This window comes from Parasteatoda tepidariorum, chromosome 1, assembly GCF_982258835.1.
Source record: "Parasteatoda tepidariorum strain Cologne lab strain chromosome 1, Ptep-v5.0, whole genome shotgun sequence".
Lineage (NCBI taxonomy): Eukaryota > Metazoa > Arthropoda > Arachnida > Araneae > Theridiidae > Parasteatoda > Parasteatoda tepidariorum.
This window is the reverse complement of record NC_141755.1, coordinates 69923990-69949381: the sequence shown is the minus strand read 5'-3', so window position 1 is coordinate 69949381 and position 25392 is coordinate 69923990. Positions and strand designations below refer to the sequence as shown.

The following is a 25392-nucleotide window of genomic DNA, read 5'->3' as shown; positions in this document are numbered from 1 at the left end:
TTTTGTGAGATACTTTTATTTTAGTTTTACGCTTTCAATTTGCATTTATTTTTTAATTTTTGTGATTAATTGAATCTTCTTTGTGAATATATTAGGGGAGCCGGGAAGCAATGTTGGTTTTGTTACATTAAGTTATACAATATATTTTATCAAGTTTTTGTTTTAATCCATGATGTAAATAGCAACTTTAGCAGGAACCTTTTATTATCTAGCCTGCAAAATTTATCAGTCGGATTAACTAACATCAGCTGCAGCTTTGAGCAAATATCAGGAGCAAGCATTTTCGAAGCGTTATAGTGATCAGAAAATATGGAAATCTGATGATGCAAGCCGGGGTAATTATGATGGGTGATTGAAGTATTCCTGCCTTTATTCATTAAATTTTTCATGTCATCCAGTTTACGGCTAACCACCATCATTCCTGACTCTTGAGGGTAAGGAATCGAAATCCGACGGAAAAAATGCTTGTTTATTCAGAGAAAGTACTTTTTTTTTATCTGATTAAGTAACTTAAAATATCGCCTGCACTAATTAATTAACATATTTAAGGTCATTTCCTCCAACTGATCCCAGTACGTGAAGATTCGATCATTATATCAAAAGTTATTTCAGATTATTCTTTTTTTTTTCTGTGTGTGTGTGTGTCTAAGCTACAAATACCGACATATATATAGTTAAAAGTTCCAAAGCAAATGTTGAACAATTACATAAGGGGTCCTTGAAAAGGAACCTTTGGTACTTGTCCCGAATGTCGGTCTTTAAGTAAATCAGTCTCTGAAATCATCTACTATCACTAGACCTTCGCCTAATATTTTCTTGAATAATAGTGACTATTAACTAGTAAGATTTATAGTACCTGAAAATCCGATCATTAGATTCAAAGTTATTTGGGGGTTTCTTTTTTAGGCACTGCAGTTTAATTAAAGGAGATGCGATTATGTTTGATTTAATGACTTAAATAAGTAAAATAATAATAATAAAATAAGCAAATAAAATTTCTATTTGAACACTTAAATCTAATTGAAAGCATTTTTCCGATAGTGATTTATCATTAAAAGATTATTTACCGATTCAACATAATTAAGTTATTGTGCTTCGTTTAGTATAATTTTATGTAAGAAAACACTTTTTCAACAACATACTGTTTCAATTAGGAAACAGAACACAATTTTACTGAGGAAACAATATAAATAGAAAGTTTTTTTTAACCTTTTCCTGGATTTTAATTTAAAAAAATTTATTTTCAAAAAAATAATATTTCTCGCAAACAGAAAAGTGAAAAAAAGTGTTGAGCAAAAGATGAAAATTTATTTTAACATGTTTCTTAAGATAAATATAAATGTCGGACTTGCCATTATTTTAACAAATAAAAGCAAAAACACACTTTTTCTAAGTTTATAAATCGTTTTGAGAGAAATTTGAATGCCAATTTTAACATGCTTCTAGTGAAAAATGTTGGACTTGCCAATATTTTAACAATATAAAAAAAAAGATGCATCATACTCTGTCTGGAATTACCGATTGTTATACAGAACTTTTAATGTTATTTTTGATATATTTTAATATGAAAAATACAAATGTAGAACTTGCCAATATTTTAACAAATAAAAGCAAAGGATATTTCTATCATGCACTTTTACTGAATTAATAAATCGTATTTAGAGAAATTTGAATGCTAATTTTAACATGCTTCTTGTTAAAAATGTAGGACTTGCCAATATTTTAAAGTTAAAACTCTGTTTGGTTTTACAGATTGCCGTATAGAAATTTGATAAACTATTTTATCATGATACTTATGAAAAATTCAAATGTAGAACTTCCTCATATTTTAACGTCAAAAAACATATAATATTACAAAACGCACTCTGTTTGGGTTTAAAAAATTTTAACAGAAATTTTGAAGCATTTTTAACAAGTTTCTTATAAGAAATGTAAATATATAACTTGCATATATCTTAGCTTCAAAGATCAGGTAATTAGACTATGACGCACTCTGAGTTTATAAATTGTTTTTACAGAAATTTGAATGGTAATCTTAACATGTTTCTAGTTAAAAATTTTAATGAAAAACTTGCTAATATTTTACACTTTGAAACACATTTAATTAAATTCCGATAATACCTGTTTAATGCAAGGTCAAGTTGAATTCTAAATTTAAAAAATTTTATCATTAAAAATCATAGTTCGACGTTCGATGATAATAACGATAAAAATATATCGGAAGCATAACGTTCCGGAAGATAAGATATCTTTTTCTTTAGTCAAAGAAAAAAAAACTGAGAGTATTAGAATTATCTTTTATATTGATTTCTCGAACACCAAAATTACCAGGAATTTTGAATGAGAAGATAACGAAAACTTCCGCCCAAAATATGATTTGTTTTTAAGATCCGGAAAACGTGTCAGTAGTACTCTACTTTGGGAGTTGTAGAGAATTCTAAAATTTAGATCCTAATACCTGTGATTAACTTACTGAAGTGGCTTAACTTACTGAAGTAACTTACTGAAGTGGAAGTTTTTAAATGCTTCCAACAGTTAAGAAAAAAATTCTAATTTATTTTTGCACTAAAATTAACAAAAATCAATATAAGTGTGGCACTTTTGTTTTTCGTCACTTTTTTCTCTAAGATATTAGTGCATGGCACTCAAATTTACAAACAATAGCCTATCTCTTTTTTAAAAATTTGCAGTATCTTATAAAATTACACTTAATCTTTTATTAAGACATCTTTCTTCTTATGAAATAAAAGTTTTTACTGAATAATCTGCTATTTTAATAACTGTTGTGACACCGTAATAGTTATTCATGACTATTAGATAAAAGTTTGTCCGTCCTTAGCAATTGTAAAGCACTCTATAGAACTTTCTCTAAGTTATTAGTGCATGGCACTCAAATTTACAGACAATGGCCTTTTTCTTTTTTAAAAAATTTGCAGTATCTTACCAAATTACACTAAATCTTTTAGTAAGACATCTTTCTTCTTATCAAATAAAAGTTTTTACTGAATAATCTGCTATTTTAATAACTGTTGTGACACCGTAATAGTTATTCATGACTATTAGATAAAAGTTTGTCCGTCCTTAGCAATTGTAAAGCACTCTATAGAACTTTCTCTAAGTTATTAGTGCATGGCACTCAAATTTACAGACAATGGCCTTTTTCTTTTTTAAAAAATTTGCAGTATCTTACCAAATTACACTAAATCTTTTATTAAGACATCTTTCTTCTTATCAAATAAAAGTTTTTACTGAATAATCTGCTATTTTAATAACTGTTGTGACACCGTAATAGTTATTCATGACTATTAGATAAAAGTTTGTCAGTCCTTAGCAATTGTAAAGCACTCTATAGAACTTTCTCTAAGTTATTAGTGCATGGCACTCAAATTTACAGACAATAGCCTTTTTCTTTTTTAAAAAATTTGCAGCATCTTACCAAATTACACTAAATCTTTTATTAAGACATCTTTCTTCTTATCAAATAAAAGTTTTTACTGAATAATCTGCTATTTTAATAACTGTTGTGACACCGTAATAGTTATTCATGACTATTAGATAAAAGTTTGTCCGTCCTTAGCAATTGTAAAGCACTCTATAGAACTTTCTCTAAGTTATTAGTGCATGGCACTCAAATTTACAGACAATAGCCTTTTTCTTTTTTAAAAAATTTGCAGTATCTTACCAAATTACACTAAATCTTTTATTAAGACATCTTTCTTCTTATCAAATAAAAGTTTTTACTGAATAATCTGCTATTTTAATAACTGTTGTGACACCGTAATAGTTATTCATGACTATTAGATAAAAGTTTGTCCGTCCTTAGCAATTGTAAAGCACTCTATAGAACTTTCTCTAAGTTATTAGTGCATGGCACTCAAATTTACAGACAATAGCCTTTTTCTTTTTTAAAAAATTTGCAGTATCTTACCAAATTACACTAAATCTTTTATTAAGACATCTTTCATCTTATCAAATAAAAGTTTTTACTGAAAAATCTGCTATTTTAATAACTGTTGTGACACCGTAATAGTTATTCATGACTATTAGATAAAAGTTTGTCCGTCCTTAGCAATTCTAAAGCACTCTATAGAACTTTCTCTAAGTTATTAGTGCATGGCACTCAAATTTACAGACAATAGCCTTTTTCTTTTTTAAAAAATTTGCAGTATCTTACCAAATTACACTAAATCTTTTATTAAGACATCTTTCTTCTTATCAAATAAAAGTTTTTACTGAATAATCTGCTATTTTAATAACTGTTGTGACACCGTAATAGTTATTCATGACTATTAGATAAAAGTTTGTCCGTCCTTAGCAATTGTAAAGCACTCTATAGAACTTTCTCTAAGTTATTAGTGCATGGCACTCAAATTAACAGACAATAGCCTTTTTCTTTTTTAAAAAATTTGCAGTATCTTACCAAATTACACTAAATCTTTTATTAAGACATCTTTCTTCTTATCAAATAAAAGTTTTTACTGAATAATCTGCTATTTTAATAACTGTTGTGACACCGTAATAGTTATTCATGACTATTAGATAAAAGTTTGTCCGTCCTTAGCAATTGTAAAGCACTCTATAGAACTTTCTCTAAGTTATTAGTGCATGGCACTCAAATTTACAGACAATAGCCTTTTTCTCTTTTAAAAAATTTGCAGTATCTTACCAAATTACACTAAATCTTTTATTAAGACATCTTTCTTCTTATCAAATAAAAGTTTTTACTGAATAATCTGCTATTTTAATAACTGTTGTGACACCGTAATAGTTATTCATGACTATTAGATAAAAGTTTGTCCGTCCTTAGCAATTGTAAAGCACTCTATAGAACTTTCTCTAAGTTATTAGTGCATGGCACTCAAATTTACAGACAATGGCCTTTTTCTCTTTTAAAAAATTTGCAGTATCTTACCAAATTACACTAAATATTTTATTAAGACATCTTTCTTCTTATCAAATAAAAGTTTTTACTGAATAATCTGATATTTTAATAACTGTTGTGACACCGTAATAGTTATTCATGACTATTAGATAAAAGTTTGTCCGTCCTTAGCAATTGTAAAGCACTCTATAGAACTTTCTCTAAGTTATTAGTGCATGGCACTCAAATTTACAGACAATAGCCTTTTTCTTTTTTAAAAAATTTGCAGTATCTTACCAAATTACACTAAATCTTTTATTAAGACATCTTTCTTCTTATCAAATAAAAGTTTTTACTGAATAATCTGCTATTTTAATAACTGTTGTGACACCGTAATAGTTATTCATGACTATTAGATAAAAGTTTGTCCGTCCTTAGCAATTGTAAAGCACTCTATAGAACTTTCTCTAAGTTATTAGTGCATGGCACTCAAATTTACAGACAATAGCCTTTTTCTCTTTTAAAAAATTTGCAGTATCTTACCAAATTACACTAAATCTTTTATTAAGACATCTTTCTTCTTATCAAATAAAAGTTTTTACTGAATAATCTGCTATTTTAATAACTGTTGTGACACCGTAATAGTTATTCATGACTATTAGATAAAAGTTTGTCCGTCCTTAGCAATTGTAAAGCACTCTATAGAACTTTCTCTAAGTTATTAGTGCATGGCACTCAAATTTACAGACAATAGCCTTTTTCTTTTTTAAAAAATTTGCAGTATCTTACCAAATTACACTAAATCTTTTATTAAGACATCTTTCTTCTTATCAAATAAAAGTTTTTACTGAATAATCTGCTATTTTAATAACTGTTGTGACACCGTAATAGTTATTCATGACTATTAGATAAAAGTTTGTCCGTCCTTAGCAATTGTAAAGCACTCTATAGAACTTTCTCTAAGTTATTAGTGCATGGCACTCAAATTTACAGACAATAGCCTTTTTCTCTTTTAAAAAATTTGCAGTATCTTACCAAATTACACTAAATCTTTTATTAAGACATCTTTCTTCTTATCAAATAAAAGTTTTTACTGAATAATCTGCTATTTTAATAACTGTTGTGACACCGTAATAGTTATTCATGACTATTAGATAAAAGTTTGTCCGTCCTTAGCAATTGTAAAGCACTCTATAGAACTTTCTCTAAGTTATTAGTGCATGGCACTCAAATTTACAGACAATAGCCTTTTTCTTTTTTAAAAAATTTGCAGTATCTTACCAAATTACACTAAATCTTTTATTAAGACATCTTTCTTCTTATCAAATAAAAGTTTTTACTGAATAATCTGCTATTTTAATAACTGTTGTGACACCGTAATAGTTATTCATGACTATTAGATAAAAGTTTGTCCGTCCTTAGCAATTGTAAAGCACTCTATAGAACTTTCTCTAAGTTATTAGTGCATGGCACTCAAATTTACAGACAATAGCCTTTTTCTCTTTTAAAAAATTTGCAGTATCTTACCAAATTACACTAAATCTTTTATTAAGACATCTTTCTTCTTATCAAATAAAAGTTTTTACTGAATAATCTGCTATTTTAATAACTGTTGTGACACCGTAATAGTTATTCATGACTATTAGATAAAAGTTTGTCCGTCCTTAGCAATTGTAAAGCACTCTATAGAACTTTCTCTAAGTTATTAGTGCATGGCACTCAAATTTACAGACAATAGCCTTTTTCTCTTTTAAAAAATTTGCAGTATCTTACCAAATTACACTAAATCTTTTATTAAGACATCTTTCTTCTTATCAAATAAAAGTTTTTACTGAATAATCTGCTATTTTAATAACTGTTGTGACACCGTAATAGTTATTCATGACTATTAGATAAAAGTTTGTCCGTCCTTAGCAATTGTAAAGCACTCTATAGAACTTTCTCTAAGTTATTAGTGCATGGCACTCAAATTTACAGACAATAGCCTTTTTCTTTTTTAAAAAATTTGCAGTATCTTACCAAATTACACTAAATCTTTTATTAAGACATCTTTCTTCTTATCAAATAAAAGTTTTTACTGAATAATCTGCTATTTTAATAACTGTTGTGACACCGTAATAGTTATTCATGACTATTAGATAAAAGTTTGTCCGTCCTTAGCAATTGTAAAGCACTCTATAGAACTTTCTCTAAGTTATTAGTGCATGGCACTCAAATTTACAGACAATAGCCTTTTTCTCTTTTAAAAAATTTGCAGTATCTTACCAAATTACACTAAATCTTTTATTAAGACATCTTTCTTCTTATCAAATAAAAGTTTTTACTGAATAATCTGCTATTTTAATAACTGTTGTGACACCGTAATAGTTATTCATGACTATTAGATAAAAGTTTGTCCGTCCTTAGCAATTGTAAAGCACTCTATAGAACTTTCTCTAAGTTATTAGTGCATGGCACTCAAATTTACAGACAATAGCCTTTTTCTCTTTTAAAAAATTTGCAGTATCTTACCAAATTACACTAAATCTTTTATTAAGACATCTTTCTTCTTATCAAATAAAAGTTTTTACTGAATAATCTGCTATTTTAATAACTGTTGTGACACCGTAATAGTTATTCATGTCTATTAGATAAAAGTTTGTCCGTCCTTAGCAATTGTGAAGCACTCTATAGAACTTTTGAAAATGGTATTAGAAAGTATCAATATGAAGAAAATCACATCGAAACGTTGGCGAAACTTTTTTTTATTCACCAAACCTGCATTATTTGAACTCATAAAAATAATAAAATCTAATAATTATTTATTAAAAATAATAATAAAATTTAATTGTTACTGATCACCCTTGAAAAATGAAATTCAGTGCGGAACATTTTATTTCATCTCACTGTATTTATTAAAATAAAGGAAGCACGGTCGTTTCATTATTTAAACTTATAGGATATTAGATTTTATAGTTTGAAAATTTTTATATTTGAGCTAATTTCTTATTCCAAACAGGAAGAACATGCATGAAAAAGAAAGTAAATTCAATACAAATATTGCATATCCACAATTTGTTATTTTATTATTTTTTGACTATTAATTTGTATCGTATTTTTAGTTCGTTTTGTTAAACACTATATTTGGTTGGATTTAAGTTAGGATAAGGTTATCTGGTGTTTTTTTTTTTACCTGAACGGTGGTAAACGAACGATACTCGGTTTTTTATTAGGTACTCGATTATTTCCAAAGAATAAAAGCAATAAAGTATTTTTCTACTTTTTTCCATAATTTTTTTTTAACTGTAAGCTTTGATATATGCACAGATTTTCTATTTTTAAATTTTAAATATGTCCTACCTATTTACGGAGCACTGAGCATAAGGTGCTCCGTGGCACTCTGTTTGAGAATGTCTGCTATAATCGATTTAACTTACGGTTAATTCAAAATTAGGGTAGGATAATTTGTTTTAGTACTTATTCTATATTCTGTAATCATAATTAATTTGGCTAATACTTTAATTTTTGAAAATGTATAAATAAATAAAAAGAGAACTAAACTACATATGGAAATACACAAATCTTTATACAATAAAATACTTATTATTAATTTTGCTTATTTTTACTTTACTTTTATTATTACTTATTATTAATTTTTATTATTATTAGTTTTTATTTTTATTATTACTGATTAATATTAATTTTTATTTCTTGTAAAAGGAGTGAGAAAAACAACAGCAAAATGTATCAATGCGAATAAAATCATTTTCAACTGAAATCGTTTAATTATACAGAGTTCAATGGATAAATATTCAAAGAGATTCATCCAGATTTCTGGGAAGAGTATGTTATGGTCTGTCAGTTTAAGAAAAATGCTGAATGATTCCCTAAGTAAATCAGTAGAAAAGGACAGTTAATTAAAAAGACGGCGATGGCGACACTTTTTTTAATAGATTCTTGGTGTTTCTATACATTTTAAAATTGATTTCTTTTAATTTTCTAAAATATCACTTATCATTTATTTAATTGATGGATTCATTTATGAGAAGTCTTAAAGCAATTTAAATGTTCGTAATATTAAAATATTTCGATAATGCAAAGCTTTAATTAATAAAGTGTAGACAAAGAAAGACCTTATAATTATATTATATATAATATCATTAGGTGAATAACTGTACGAATGACTGGATCAATTGGCGCATCCTTAACCTCCTCTCTATGGGACCGAATTATTATTAGGAAAAATATTTGTATGGGGAATACGAGGAACGGGCTCTCAAGAGAACACCAGGAAATAGTCATTTATTACAATGATCAAAAGAAGTGGTTATGATAATCAAAGGATAATTTTTATACTAACAGAACTAACATGGATACAAAGCCGGTAGGAATGTATTGGTAACTTCTTGGTTTACTATAACCAGGTTTTCCATTTATTGATGCTTTTTAGGTAAGGAAACGGGCCATTTCCCGGTATACAATTGTCCGGTATTTTCTACACCAATCCGGTTTTTTCTACACTTTAAGGTTAAGAGCCATGGAACGGAACTCCCAACTTGACATTTTTTTCTATACTATCTTAAATATAAAAATCATAGCCACCTCCAAGCTAAAAGAAAGAGAAAAATATCCTACATTTTTTTTTCTGTTGGATGAATCTTCATCATATACTACATCACTCAAACCAGGCACTTTTAATAGTATGATGTATTTTTTGATTATCTGAATTGTAAAACATAAAAGCTGAAAAAAAGGTAGGAAAATTGTTTTATAAACATAGTTAATTCCTTAATTTTTTCGAGATTCAATTCCAACACTTCATATTATTTTATTATTCACTTTTTATTTGTTGCTAACTTATTTGTCTTCTTGAAATTCAGCGACTAGTATATCGATGTAGTATAGTTATACACAGGTCGACCTGCGTATGGAGAAGAGACGGGATCTATAGTGAGCTGTAAGGAAGATAGGAAGGAATAAGGGAATAGTCCATATCGCCTATATATTATAGGTTTCTCCTTCTATATCATCACTCCCTCCTTCCCCTCAAGGGAAGGAGTCACCTCATCTCTCCTCCTTTCCTCAAGGGAAGGAGGAGAGCCGAGATAACTAACTCTTCCCTGTGGCGCAGGAGTGAGGGACGCATCACTAGCTATATATTAGAATGACGTCACCTCTGACATCATAGATATTAGAGCTAGTTACACTATACTCCCTCCTCCCCTGCACCAGTGACATGCAGGATAGGAGGGAGGGACGCATCACTAGCTTAATATTCTTATTTATAAAAAAAAATCAATTTATTTAATTAATGAGAAAATTTTAATTAATTACGAAATTAATTACAAATTCTAATTAAATCAATTATTGATACAGACCTTCGACAATGTCAGACAAAATCAATAAAGTTATAAATACATCCAACGGATCACATAGTGCGTTCAACATAAACACCTGTTCAAACAGAAGAAGAAGAGAGAGACGTATCTAAAGATGAAAACAACCTTGAAAGGGATAATAAAAAGGCAGTGCGTTCAGACAGAAAATATCACACACTGAGAGGATCTCAAGCCACTGCTATCACAGCCTGCTCTGATACTGATACAAACTGTCAGTCTCTCTCTATTGAAACATGCCTCAACCAGGAACTTCCTCAGGTAAATCAACGGCCGAATGGACTTTCAATTATCGCATAATGGTTTTCGGCATCTTAAATGCAATAAGATTAGATGATTGTCCATTATTAAAAGAACTCTTTAAGAAAAGATCAGTTATTCTATCCGAACACGTGCCCGACGATACGTGTGAATACAAAAAATTGCACTATCATGGCCTCATTGAACTAAACGCAAATCAAAGATTCGATAACGACCGAGTTTTCGAAAAAATAAAAAAATTATGTTCATTTTTTAAATCTGAAAAATGCATAGCTCCAGTTAACCTCCTCGCATATATGAAAATTCCACCCAGGCAAATAGTTTTCAGTCATACTGCTGAAAACTCACAATTAGATTTTCTACTAAGTGAAGTCAGCAATGACTTAATTAAACATGTATCCATGAAAAGAAAAGACCGTGAAGATAACAGAAATGCCGCATGCGAGGATATCAGCACAATCATACAAATGATTCTAGAAACACGGGCGCAATCAGAATCCGAAATAATTAACTATTTTCATCATAAAAAAGAGTTTTATAACATCTTTTGTAAAAGAAATTTTACGATAAATTTCAAAAAGGCCCTTCAACTCGCTATGCAGTCCTGTCTAGATAAACCAATACTCCAACTCTCACAAGAATACAAAAAGTCAAACAACGAATGCCTTTGTCCAATGGAGAGCGCATCCATTATAGAACAATGGTGCGATTTCCAAGGCATCGACACACGAAATTTTGTTTTAAACACAATCAAAGTTATGGATAGGGCAGAAAAAAAACTGTTAGCCATTGCCTAGCTAGAACTGTTAGCCATTGTGGATTCAAATCTTTTGAATACTTCTCCAGCAGTGGACATGCTTTCATACTCAATACAATCAAAGTTATGGATAGGGCAGAAAAAAAAAAGAACACTCTTTATCTCTGCGGAGAACCTAACTCAGGAAAGACATACATAGCACGATCTTTGGCCAAGGCCGCCTTCTTTCACGGAGAAATAACACAAGGAACATCGGCATACACATTCATGTGGCAGGACTGTATAAATAAAAGACTCATAATAATTAACGAACCATACTTCGATATGGCCGTAATTGAAAAACTGAAAGTTGTTCTAGAAGGAACTGGCACGTTTGTTCACAAAAAGATGTGCGGAGACGAATATCTGAGGCCCATTCCAGTCATCATCACTTCTAACACCCATGTATGGAATCTTTGCCCACAAGCGAAAAAACCCATAGAGGCCAGACTCCTAGCTTTCTACGACAATTTGAAAGCATGTCCACTGCTGGAGAAGTATTCAAAAGATTTGAATCCACAATGGCTAACAGTTCTAGCTAGGCAATGGCTAACAGTTTTTTTTCTGCCCTATCCATAACTTTGATTGTGTTTAAAACAAAATTTCGTGTGTCGATGCCTTGGAAATCGCACCATTGTTCTATAATGGATGCGCTCTCCATTGGACAAAGGCATTCGATGTTTGGATTTTTGTATTCTTGTGAGAGTTGGAGTATTGGTTTATCTAGACAGGACTGCATAGCGAGTTGAAGGGCCTTTTTGAAATTTATCGTAAAATTTCTTTTACAAAAGATGTTTGTTATAAAACTCTTTTTTATGATGAAAATAGTTAATTATTTCGGATTCTGATTGCGCCCGTGTTTCTAGAATCATTTGTATGATTGTGCTGATATCCTCGCATGCGGCATTTCTGTTATCTTCACGGTCTTTTCTTTTCATGGATACATGTTTAATTAAGTCATTGCTGACTTCACTTAGTAGAAAATCTAATTGTGAGTTTTCAGCAGTATGATTGAAAACTATTTGCCTGGGTGGAATTTTCATATATGCGAGGAAGTTAACTGGAGCTATGCATTTTTCAGATTTAAAAAATGAACATAATTTTTTTATTTTTTCGAAAACACGGTCGTTATCGAATCTTTGATTTGCGTTTAGTTCAATGAGGCCATGATAGTGCAATTTTTTGTATTCACACGTATCGTCGGGCACGTGTTCGGATAGAATAACTGATCTTTTCTTAAAGAGTTCTTTTAATAATGGACAATCATCTAATCTTATTGCATTTAAGATGCCGAAAACCATTATGCGATAATTGAAAGTCCATTCGGTCGTTGATTTACCTGAGGAAGTTCCTGGTTGAGGCATATTTCAATAGAGAGAGACTGACAGTTTGTATCAGTATCAGAGCAGGCTGTGATAGCAGTGACTTGAGATCCTCTCAGTGTGTGATGTTTTCTGTCTGAACGCACTGCCTTTTTATTATCCCTTTCAAGGTTGTTTTCATCTTTAGACACGTCTCTCTCTTCATCTTCTGTTTGAACAGGTGTTTATGTTGAACGCACTATGTGATCCGTTGGATGTATTTATAACTTTATTGATTTTGTCTGACATTGTCGAAGGTCTGTATCAATAATTGACTTAATTAGAATTTGTAATTAATTTCGTAATTAATTAAAATTTTCTCATTAATTAAATAAATTGATTTTTTTTTTATAAATAAGAATATTAAGCTAGTGATGCGTCCCTCCCTCCTATCCTGCATGTCGACCTGCATTGGATTTTGTTTTATCACCTAAAAATAATATATTAGGATGTTTTTTCAGTTTGTAAAGATAATTAGATTGGATATAAGAAGATAATTCGCTCTAATCTCGTTGCACATCATTTCTCTCTTGTTTAGAGAGAGATATCATAGTTTTAATTACAATAAAAATTAAAAATTTGATTTAAGCAATCTTTTGGACAGTTTTATAACAAATCTTATTATTAGAGTCAAATGGATTTTGTTTTACGCCAAAAAATATTAAGAAATACCCTATAAAAGTATTATACCCTATAAACCATTTCCAAGATATGAAGAAATACCCCATAAAAGTATTATACCCTATAAAGCCATTTCCAAAATATGAAGAAATACCCTATAAAAGTATTATAACCTACAAAGCCATTTCCAAAATATGAAGAAATACCCCATAAAAGTATTATAACCTACAAAGCCATTTCCAAAATATGAAGAAATACCCCATAAAAGTATTATACCCTATAAAGTCATTTCCAAAATATGAAGAAATACCCCATAAAAGTATTATAACCTACAAAGCCATTTCCAAAATATGAAGAAATACCCCATAAAAGTATTATACCCTATAAAGCCATTTCCAAAATATGAAGAAATACCCTATAAAAGTATTATATCCTATAAAGTCATTTCCAAAATATGAAGAAATACCCCATAAAAGTATTATACCCTATAAAGTCATTTCCAAAATATGAAGAAATACCCCATAAAAGTATTATACCTTATAAAGCCATTTCCAAAATATGAAGAAATACCCTATAAAAGTATTATAACCTACAAAGCCATTTCCAAAATATGAAGAAATACCCCATAAAAGTATTATACCCTATAAAGTCATTTCCAAAATATGAAGAAATACCCCATAAAAGTATTATACCCTATAAAGCCATTTCCAAAATATGAAGAAATACCCCATAAAAGTATTATACCCTATAAAGCCATTTCCAAAATATGAAGAAATACCCCATAAAAGTATTATACCCTATAAAGTCATTTCCAAAATATGAAGAAATACCTCATAAAAGTATTATACCCTATAAAGTCATTTCCAAAATATGAAGAAATACCCCATAAAAGTATTATACCCTATAAAGCCATTTCCAAAATATGAAGAAATACCCTATAAAAGTATTATAACCTACAAAGCCATTTCCAAAATATGAAGAAATACCCCATAAAAGTATTATACCCTTTAAAGCCATTTCCAAAATATGAAGAAATACCCTATAAAAGTATTATAACCTACAAAGCCATTTCCAAAATATGAAGAAATACCCCATAAAAGTATTATACCCTATAAAGTCATTTCCAAAATATGAAGAAATACCCCATAAAAGTATTATACCCTTTAAAGCCATTTCCAAAATATGAAGAAATACCCTATAAAAGTATTATAACCTACAAAGCCATTTCCAAAATATGAAGAAATACCCCATAAAAGTATTATACCCTATAAAGTCATTTCCAAAATATGAAGAAATACCCCATAAAAGTATTATACCCTATAAAGCCATTTCCAAAATATGAAGAAATACCCTATAAAAGTATTATAACCTACAAAGCCATTTCCAAAATATGAAGAAATACCCCATAAAAGTATTATACCCTATAAAGTCATTTCCAAAATATGAAGAAATACCCCATAAAAGTATTATACCCTATAAAGTCATTTCCAAAATATGAAGAAATACCCCATAAAAGTATTATACCCTATAAAGCCATTTCCAAAATATGAAGAAATACCCTATAAAAGTATTATAACCTACAAAGCCATTTCCAAAATATGAAGAAATACCCCATAAAAGTATTATACCCTATAAAGTCATTTCCAAAATATGAAGAAATACCCCATAAAAGTATTATACCCTATAAAGTCATTTCCAAAATATGAAGAAATACCCCATAAAAGTATTATACCTTATAAAGCCATTTCCAAAATATGAAGAAATACCCTATAAAAGTATTATAACCTACAAAGCCATTTCCAAAATATGAAGAAATACCCCATAAAAGTATTATACCCTATAAAGTCATTTCCAAAATATGAAGAAATACCCCATAAAAGTATTATACCCTATAAAGCCATTTCCAAAATATGAAGAAATACCCCATAAAAGTATTATACCCTATAAAGCCATTTCCAAAATATGAAGAAATACCCTATAAAAGTATTATAACCTACAAAGCCATTTCCAAAATATGAAGAAATACCCCATAAAAGTATTATACCCTATAAAGTCATTTCCAAAATATGAAGAAATACCCCATAAAAGTATTATACCCTATAAAGTCATTTCCAAAATATGAAGAAATACCCCATAAAAGTATTATACCCTATAAAGCCATTTCCAAAATATGAAGAAATACCCTATAAAAGTATTATAACCTACAAAGCCATTTCCAAAATATGAAGAAATACCCCATAAAAGTATTATACCCTATAAAGTCATTTCCAAAATATGAAGAAATACCCCATAAAAGTATTATACCCTATAAAGCCATTTCCAAAATATGAAGAAATACCCCATAAAAGTATTATACCCTATAAAGTCATTTCCAAAATATGAAGAAATACCCCATAAAAGTATTATACCCTATAAAGCCATTTCCAAAATATGAAGAAATACCCCATAAAAGTATTATAGCCTATGAAGCCATTTCCAAAATGTGAAGAAATACCCTATAAAAGTATTATACAATGTGTAAAAATTTCTGATTTTGAAAAATTTGTGATTTTCTATGAAATAATTAAAAAAGTTTAGTTAATTGAAATTAAGTTTTAAAAAACATAAATTATTGGGACTTATGAGTTTATTTTCTTCTAAGCTAGCTTATTTCTGAGTAAAAATCACATTTTTTGCCATTACATAAATAGCAGGAGGTAAAGAGTCTAAATTTAAGCATTTTATTTTTATTCTTGTTAAATTTTTTTAAATGTATACTTATTTCCCTTTATTATTTGTTTTTATTTATTTTCTTCTAAGCTAACTTATTTCTGAGTAAAAATCACATTTTTTGCCATTACATAAATCTTAGGAGGTAAAGAGTCTACATTTCAGCATTTTATTTTTATTCTTGTTAAATTTTTTTAAATGTATACTTATTTCCCTTTATTATTTGTTTTTATTTATTTTCTTCTAAGCTAACTTATTTCTGAGTAAAAATCACATTTTTTGCCATTACATAAATCTTAGGAGGTAAAGAGTCTACATTTCAGCATTTTATTTTTATTCTTGTTAAATTTTTTTAAATGTATACTTATTTCCCTTTATTATTTGTTTTTATTATATCTTCCAAAATTAATTTTTAAAAAAAATGAAGCTAGAAATATCTTTATTCCATATTGATTATTGCTTGTCAGCCATTACTGTGTTAGGTTGCAATGAGGAGTGCAATGTTTGTTCAGCAAACTTTTGAAGATTGATGTGCAGTTATAACTCAAACATTATAGCTACGTGGAAACGCATTAATGAGGGGGAGGGGAGGGAATTTACATAGCAATTTCTTGGATCAGAAATGGATTATGGTATGGTGGAGCCTGGGGTTAATTTGTAATTTGGACCCTTACCTATACCAAATTTGCCAAAATTTACCAATATTCAAAAATATTGATTGACTTTTTATGAAATTGAATTCCAGTTAAGCTTGTTTTATAGAAATTTGAAGAAAAAGCTTTATAAATTTTTAATTTTTCGCAAAAATAATTATATTAAGCATGAAAATACGATGAAGTGTCTATGTAAGTAAAAACGCCCTGTATGAAATTATAAATGTTAAGTAATAGTATAAATTTTCCAACATACAAAGTTTAAAAATCGAACGAAACAAATTATAACTTTTCATTTTCACTGAACTTTTTATATTTTTGCTAACTATACATCGACAAGAAGTTTTAAGTGGTTGTTAGATGGTTACAGAAAATTAGTTAAAACAAATTAACCATTTGTAGCATGAAGCAAATAAAGATAATATATAAAATTAGGGATTTGAGAGGTATCCATTGAAGCATCACAAAATACCCATTTTCCGAATTTTAAAATGCACAATGCAAATTTCCGATGGTCTCGGGTTCGAATTCTGCTCATGGCATGGATGTTTCTTTCTCTCTCTCTCTGTGTTCTATGTCCTTTCTCCTTTGTGTGTGGATGATTGTGTGAATGTGACCCGCCCTATAAACGGGTTTGTGGTTGTGTGACGTGGGCGACGTTGCTCCACCGCCATGGCTTCACCACAGGTGCCCACTGAGTGACGAGAAGAGAGTAGCAGTTCCGGCATTCCTGTGACCAATGGGTCTACGTCCCAAGTGCCCACCATTTAAAAAGAAACTACATTTTTAATGATTCTGAAAGAGTATTTTACAATTTTTAATTTTGCAGTTTTTTTCTTTCTATATTATAGCCGTCTTTGAACAGCCGACCGAATTTCGGGTTTACGACTACTAGAGTTCAACTCCGTAGTCTTGTAATTTTGAACCCAATCCAAAAGACAAGGGAACTTCTGGATCAAGTAATAGGAGAAATTTTGAATTTGTGAAAAACTTTTTGATGCAACTTACCCTCGTTCGCGTTACATGGAGAGGAAAATCAAGAAAACGATCCACGTTTAGTCTGACGACAAGGGGACTCTAACCCATGATCCGTCTAAAACTGAGTATATTTTACCTCACCATTGTGATCGGTGCAAGCCGGGTGCGGAATTCATGTTGACCAGCCATTGCTGGGATTCGAACCCTGTTCATCTCATTGGTAGGCAAATGCTCTATCCAGTGAGCCACCACTGGCCTCTAATACGAATATTGTAAAACATTACGCTTGAAAATACTAATTAGATATTTAGAAAATTACACAAAAAATTTTTTTCCATAAACATCCCTTGTGAGTCCATAAAACATTTGGGAGCCTGGGGCTACAGCAGGAGTAGGAATCAAGATTTTTATTTTTAATCGTACACGGTTCATTTCAGAAGTGGTATCAAATATAAATAAATACAATTAATTTTCACGAGTAAACATTTAAATAAATATTTGCTACTGTTAGACGTTAATATTGCATTTCATCATTTAAAATTATATTATTTATGATTATGTAAAATTTTTTAATACATTTGTTAGTATTAGAAAAAGTAAAAATATGAAACATTGAACTTTTTTGTATTTTACTTTTTATTGCTTAGCAAATTTCATTTACGGATCGCGAGTAGTTTACGTCGTCATGTATACCGTATTGAAATTTACTCTATTGAATATCTTGAGAGAAAAAAAAATGCCCAAACATAAGTAAATGATTAAGAAAAAATTAAAAATAAATAAATAAACAAAGTAAACAGCATACAATTTTATCTTTGGTAATGTATATAAGAAAGTTATGAATACGATTCTCTAACTCGACGATTAGTGAAATTAAAAAAATTAAAAATAAATAAATAAATAGAATAAACAGCATACAATTCTATCCTTGGTAATGTATATAAGAAAGTTATGAATACGATTCTCTAACTCGACGATTAGTGAAATTAAAAAAATTAAAAATAAATAAATAAATAGAATAAACAGCATACAATTCTATCCTTGGTAATGTATATAAGAAAGTTATGAATACGATTCTCTAACTCGACGATTAGTGAAATTAAAAAAATTAAAAATAAATAAATTAATTAAATAAACAGCATACAATTCTATCCTTGGTAATGTATATAAGAAAGTTATGAATACGATTCTCTAACTCGACGATTGGTGAAATTAAAAAAATTAAAAATAAATTAATTAATTAAATAAACAGCATACAATTCTATCCTTGGTAATGTATATAAGAAAGTTATGAATACGATTCTCTAACTCGACGATTAGTGAAATTAAAAAAATTAAAAATAAATAAATTAATTAAATAAACAGCATACAATTTTATCCTTGGTAATGTATATAAGAAAGTTATGAATACGATTCTCTAACTCGACGATTAGTGAAATTAAAAATAAATAAATTAATTAAATAAACAGCATACAATTTTATCATTGGTAATGTATATAAGAAAGTTATGAATACGATTCTCTAACTCGACGATTAGTGAAATTAATAAAATTAAAAATAAATAAATTAATTAAATAAACAGCATACAATTCTATCCTTGGTAATGTATATAAGAAAGTTATGAATACGATTCTCTAACTCGACGATTAGTAAAACACGCGAATAATAAATCGCCTTGGCCGAAAATAAGATTTAGAACAATTAAAAATGATCTTCAGTTGCGTCAATAATATACGGCCTCATTTCTCCTAGCTTATAGATTTCAAGGTTACAAAATAAAAACAATAACCTCCGACCGTTAAACTTGAAAAATAACTTCTTTTAACTTGAAAAATAGCGTTTCAAAACTATTTTAATAAATCCCTTATTTCAGCTACAATCTGAAAGTACAGCTGAAGTATACTATTTTCAAAACAAAAGCAAAGAAAAGAGCGCGAAATAAATCGGGAAGTGAATGAGTGAATCAACCAATAAAATGATAGCAGCCCGGCGCTGTTACAACATATTACAACGACATGACGCAAGAGTGTGTTTATTTTTCTCTCGGGGCGCTTTTTCTAGGAAAAAACGCCCGTGTTTGACAAATCAAGAGAACGGAGGGAATTTTTTGAGGAAGTAAAGGGTTGAATAGGGAAAATTCTATTCCATCTTTTCGCCTTCATGTTTACTGAATTTTTATCTCGTTATTGGAGTTTTCTTTTTAATATAACACATTTTTTTTCTATCCGAATCGTCTAAAGAACGAAATGAAATGCAATTTAACGCTTCTTTAATCTAAAATGTAGACATAGTGGGAAATGAGCGTTGCTTAATCTCCAATTTTCATGGGTGATTTTTTTCAGCGCTTTAATCGAAATTAATATAAGTTTTTAAACACAAAATAAATGTTTTTAAACATTCCAGTAAGAAATCTTTAAATATAAATAACTGTGGTACTTGAAGTTTGTTTGTAAGTAACCGCAATAAATAAATAAATAAATAAATAAAATCATTTGGAAAAAATAAGAAAAAATAGAATAAAGAAAACCTCAAAAACCACATAAAATCCCTTCAAATAGATTATGTTTAAAAGAGATAAGGGCTTTTATTCGGTTAAGTTTTTATTTATTTATTATTCGTTTTTAAAGGCAAGTATTTGTGATTGTTATTATTTTGTAATTAATAACGTAATTTCGTAACCACTTTTTAACAAAACCGATTATTTTATACGTTCGATTTAAATTTTTGGTTTTATCGCTTTTAAGCCCACTATTCATAGAAGTTTTAATTATTTTCATTAAGTTGCAATCATTAAAAGTAAATATAAGTTTCAAAAATATATTTATGTATATATCTTCTTTTTGGGGTCATCATTTGTTCACGAAGAATATGCTGCATATCTGAATAATTATATATATATATATATATATATATATATATATATATATATATATATATAATTTTTTTTTTAATCAATCATTTTATACGATTGTTAGATTAATATATCTAATTGCAACAATTTTTTATTTTATTTTGCTTCATATTGTTAAGTTTGTTTTCTGCTTATCTTTCATATTAAACTTATTTACAATTGCAAAGCAATCTGGGATATTTGATTTCAATAGCTTGGTTAGGACAGATATGGAAAGTTTGGGCTCCTTGATGTTAATTTTACTTTTTGAGTACTTCGCCATATTTCAAGAGTTTTTTTCTTCTTCTTTTTAAAAAATAAAAACAAATTTGCACACAATTATGAAGCTTACTTATCCAAAGATACATAATTCTATACAAAAGAAAATTAATAATTATTTATCATATTTTGTTATTTTATTTAATAATATTCTACAACAATTTCAAAGAAGCCGTAAATTTAAAATTTGATTTCTCAAGAATTATTTGATCGATTACTTTTAAATTTCAAATTTAGCCATATAAAATTGCATTTTTTTAAATGACGTAAAAATTTGTATACCTTGAGATGCAAGATATTTTTTTACTATTATTAAAGAACTATGAAACACATATTTATTTACGAGTGCATATAATTTTCCCACTTATACTTCTTTCATTCGAGATCATATGACATCAGAAATTTATTATCTCAGTATATGAGTTTGAATAGAACATAGAAAATACATGAATTATTCATATCACTGAGATAATTTTATTGTCTTGGTATATGCGTTTTAAAATACTTGTCTAATACAGTATATGAACAATTTTACAGAAGACAACTCACTTACTGAGGCCTATCTCAGTTCATGATCTGAATTGGCTATATTATAAGTACGAATTATTCAGATCATATACTGAGATAATTTCACTTTCTTGGTACCTGATTATAGCAGACTGTATTGGCAATACAAGTTTTTCATAGATAATAATATGATTTTTTCATCCCTGCATACGAATTTAAATCGAGTGCTATGAGTATATGAATTATTTGTATCATATACGGAGATAATATTATTTACTAGGTATATGAGTTTGAATAGAGTATACCAAAAAAATTATTATTAGTTTCACTATTTAGGTGTAGGAATTCGAATTAACTATACCGAGTATATAAATTATTTGTATCAAATACTGAGATTATTTTATTGTCTCAATATTGAATGTGAATAGTGAGTACCAATATCAGGGGTCTGTTTAGAAGAAATTTGGGTCCGTTTACGGACCCTTCACAAAATGTCTTTTTATAAAAACAGACCCTTCACAAAATATTTTAACTTTAAAACGGACCCTTCACAAAATATTTTAACTTAAAAACGGACCCTTCACAAAATGATTTTTCATTTAATCGGACCCTTCACACATTTCTTTATCTTTATTATTGTTTTGTTAATTGAATAAACCCTTTCCAGGGCAGAAAACAAGAAAGATGGATGTAAACGAATTAAGTTTTGTCTTCGGCAGACGATTCTTCCATTATTCGTCCGAAATGAATATTCTGCATTCAGCAGTATAGGCTAAATACCAACTATTTGTATGTTGCATCTCTAATTTAGAAGCAGCAATTGATGTTTATTTTTTAAAATTTAATTTTTTTAATTATAATTTTACAGTGTTGAGCATAATCTTGTATGTCTTTACAATTTAAAAACTCCTTCAAAAAGTTTTATTTTTTTGTTGCAATAACGGACCCTATTTGCACAAATTCATAAAAGCGGACCCTGGTTGAAAGAATGTGAGTAATTTTTTTACAATTTCACGAAAAACGGACCTTTCACAAAATGTCTGGATAGACCCCTGAATATAAATTATTCTTACCATATAATACGGTTGTATTATCTTAGTTTATGAATTTTAATAGAGTATATTAGGCATGTAAATTATTCATAAACTATAATGATTTTTTTAAAGTTTTCCATATACCCCTAGATAATTAAAAATTATAAAAATACATTTTATTAATTTTCCTTATAATTTTACTTCAATGTAATAAATACATGAAATAAAATATTTAGGATGACAGTTCTTGCAAAAATATATTTAAACAATTTAATTAATTTGGTGTAAAATGCCATTTGTAAATGAATTTAAAGTTATTAATTACAAAAGTTCTTTCAAAAGGAAATTCTTTCAATTTGAAGATTAATTCCATTAAAATCTAAGATTTTTAATGATAAAGGAAATTAAAAATACAGAACAATAGTATTTACTTTTGCAACTAAATCTTATCTAATAATCTTGTTTGTCCATAACAGTTGAAATCTTATTTTTTTTTTAAATGATATTAAATTGTATAATAATTTTTGGTACTTTCCGGTTTCGTCGACGTAAGTAAATGCTCTATTTTTATTATAATTATCATTATTATTATCAAAAAATTAAAATAAAAATTAAAAAAAAATGAATTTACAAAAACCCGGTGGTTTTTCATTGGCAACTTTAGCGCTTGCTCTGGTGAAATGGAAAAGTGCTTAATTTTTAAAAAAATTTTTTTGCAAAAATTACCCAATACAGCCAGTCATAAAGTTAATATGCACCTTCGTTGAATTTCAAAAAGAACAGCATTTTCACTTACAACATTTAAAAACTTTTTCAATTATTTCTGATAATGATATTTATTAAAATGGAAAATATTTTTTTAAAGTTACTTAAACTTTTTCGCGTCTTGCTTACGGTTTCCGTAAAATTATTTAATCTCTAAAAGAAGTTTCAATAAGTTAAAAGAAGTATCGTAATTTATTTTAAACAATAAAGAATTTTGAAATTGTTAATGAAAAAATATTAAAAAATATCGTTCTATAAAATCGTTTGCTTAAAATTTTATTCACTTTAATTTTAAAAATATTTTTTCATTTGATTTAGTGTAAAAGTAATTTTGAATCTCTTTTTTAATCTTTTTAATTATAGGTGATTTGTGAAATTTTCTTTTCCTATTCAGTTATTAATTTGTTTTTTAAAACAAACGTTTAAAATTGCTTAGAAGAAAATAATTGGAAAACCTACGAGTGACGTCATCGTAGGTAAACTGGGGCATTTGGCGATTTAGGAGCCAATCAGGTTCGACACAGACGCGTGACATGTCTTACCAATTAAATCTGATTTAAATCACATGGTTAGGCATAATCACTTCAATTCTTCTCGAGCTGCAAGTACCCAATTCTGCTGCAAGTACCCAATAACCCATTTATAAAATTGTTTGCTTAAAAAATAGTACCGGTTTTCCTTATTTTTCATTAATTAAAGGTATACCAAAGTTATTATATTAAAAGAAAATACACTGGTTATCATAAATTAAGGAAAATTCACAAAAATCGCGATAACTCAAGAAATTACACATGGAATTTTATGAAACTTACCCACAATATACAACACATAGTAAGGTATTAAACAACATAAAAAGAAATTATCAGACATTAATAGTAGTATAGAAATTAGCACATGTATAAAATAAACAAATTGGAAGTATCGGTTTGCAATAGAAAAAGTACCTTTAATATGGAATATGATTGCCTCTAGAAGCAATACAGCACAAACAGCGATGTGTGATGCTTTCAATTATGCGGTCTATCAGTTCAATAGGAAGTGAGAGCCATTGCTCTTGTAAAGCAGTTGCAAGCGTGGCAAGGGTCTGAGGGGGCGGATTGATGGCAGATACACGCCTCCCTAGAGCATCCCAAACGTGCTCGATAGGATTCAAGTCCGGGGATCGAGCTGGCCACTCCATGCGAGTAATTGTTTCCTGTTGAAGATAATCATCAACAATGCGAGCTCTGTGTGGTCTTGCATTATCGTCCTGTAACAGGAAGCAATCACCAATTGCCCCGGCATATGGGCGCACATAAGCATCAAGGATGTTGTCTCGATAAACCTGAGCATTCACGGTTCCCCTTGGAAAGACATGGAGGTATGTGCGCCCTCCTAAGGATATGCCTCCCCAAACACAGACACTGCCTCTTCCGTATGCATCTCTTTCACGGATGTTTGATGGATGATAACGGGTCCCAGGTTCTCTCCATATCAAATAACGTCTACTGTCACTTTCTAGACTAAACCTGGACTCATCCGTAAAGAGAACAGGCCTCCATTGATCTGACGTCCAGTGGACATGTTGTCGGGCCCACTGCAAACGGTCTCTCCTATGGCGTGATGTGAGCGGCACGCAAATGGCTGGTCGTCTCGCATACAGACCACCTTCGTGGAGCCTTCTGCGCACAGTTGACGTTGACACCAACCTTCCGGTGGCTGCAGCAAGAGAGGATCTAAGATGTGTCGGAGTAGCGGTTCTATTCCTGCGTGCACTTAATGTCAAATATCGGTCATCGGCACTGGTCGTAACAGTTGGCCGTCCTTGACTGAACCTCCTAGATGCCGAATCTGTGGTTTGAAATTGCCTCCAAAGTCTATGAACCACAGATGGACTCACATTTAGCCATCTGGCCACTTCTGATTGACTCTGCCCTGCCTCTAGTCTCCCGATGGCTCTCCATCGTAGTTCTTCAGGCAAATGATGCCTAGAGGTCATTATTACGAATTGGCTATCTCAGATTTTCAATGTCGCAATCACAGTAAAATTTGTGTGCTTTCTCTCAAACTTGGACTTTTATGCTCCAGGCAGATGACGTAAGCCGAGTGCAGCGCCACTAATTTGCATATTGCAATTTTACTCAGCTACTCTTAGTGGACAACATATGCAAATTTTGCACGGTTTGGCTTACTTTTGAAAGAGTTATCGCTATTTTTGTGATTTTTCCTTAATTTATGATAACCAGTGTACATAATAACTTAATGTACGTACAAACATACTTATAGGTTATAAAAAGTAGCACAATAAAAGTGTTTGTTTGAC

At 29.5% G+C, this 25392-nt stretch overlaps 1 protein-coding gene across 3 annotated transcripts in view; it reads left to right on the top strand.

Moving 5' to 3' along the window:
- LOC107453230 (uncharacterized) overlaps positions 1 to 25392 on the top strand; it is a 67149-nt gene that overhangs the window by 12142 nt on the left and 29615 nt on the right. For 2 of the 3 annotated variants that reach the window (XM_071179674.2, XM_016069965.4), the window contains exon 1: positions 12696 to 12911. The exons of the other annotated variant lie outside the window; for it this stretch is intronic. The gene's annotated coding sequence lies outside the window, so the exon portion shown is untranslated. Of the gene's footprint in view, positions 1 to 12695; positions 12912 to 25392 lie in introns of those variants that run through there. 3 annotated transcript variants of the gene reach the window in all.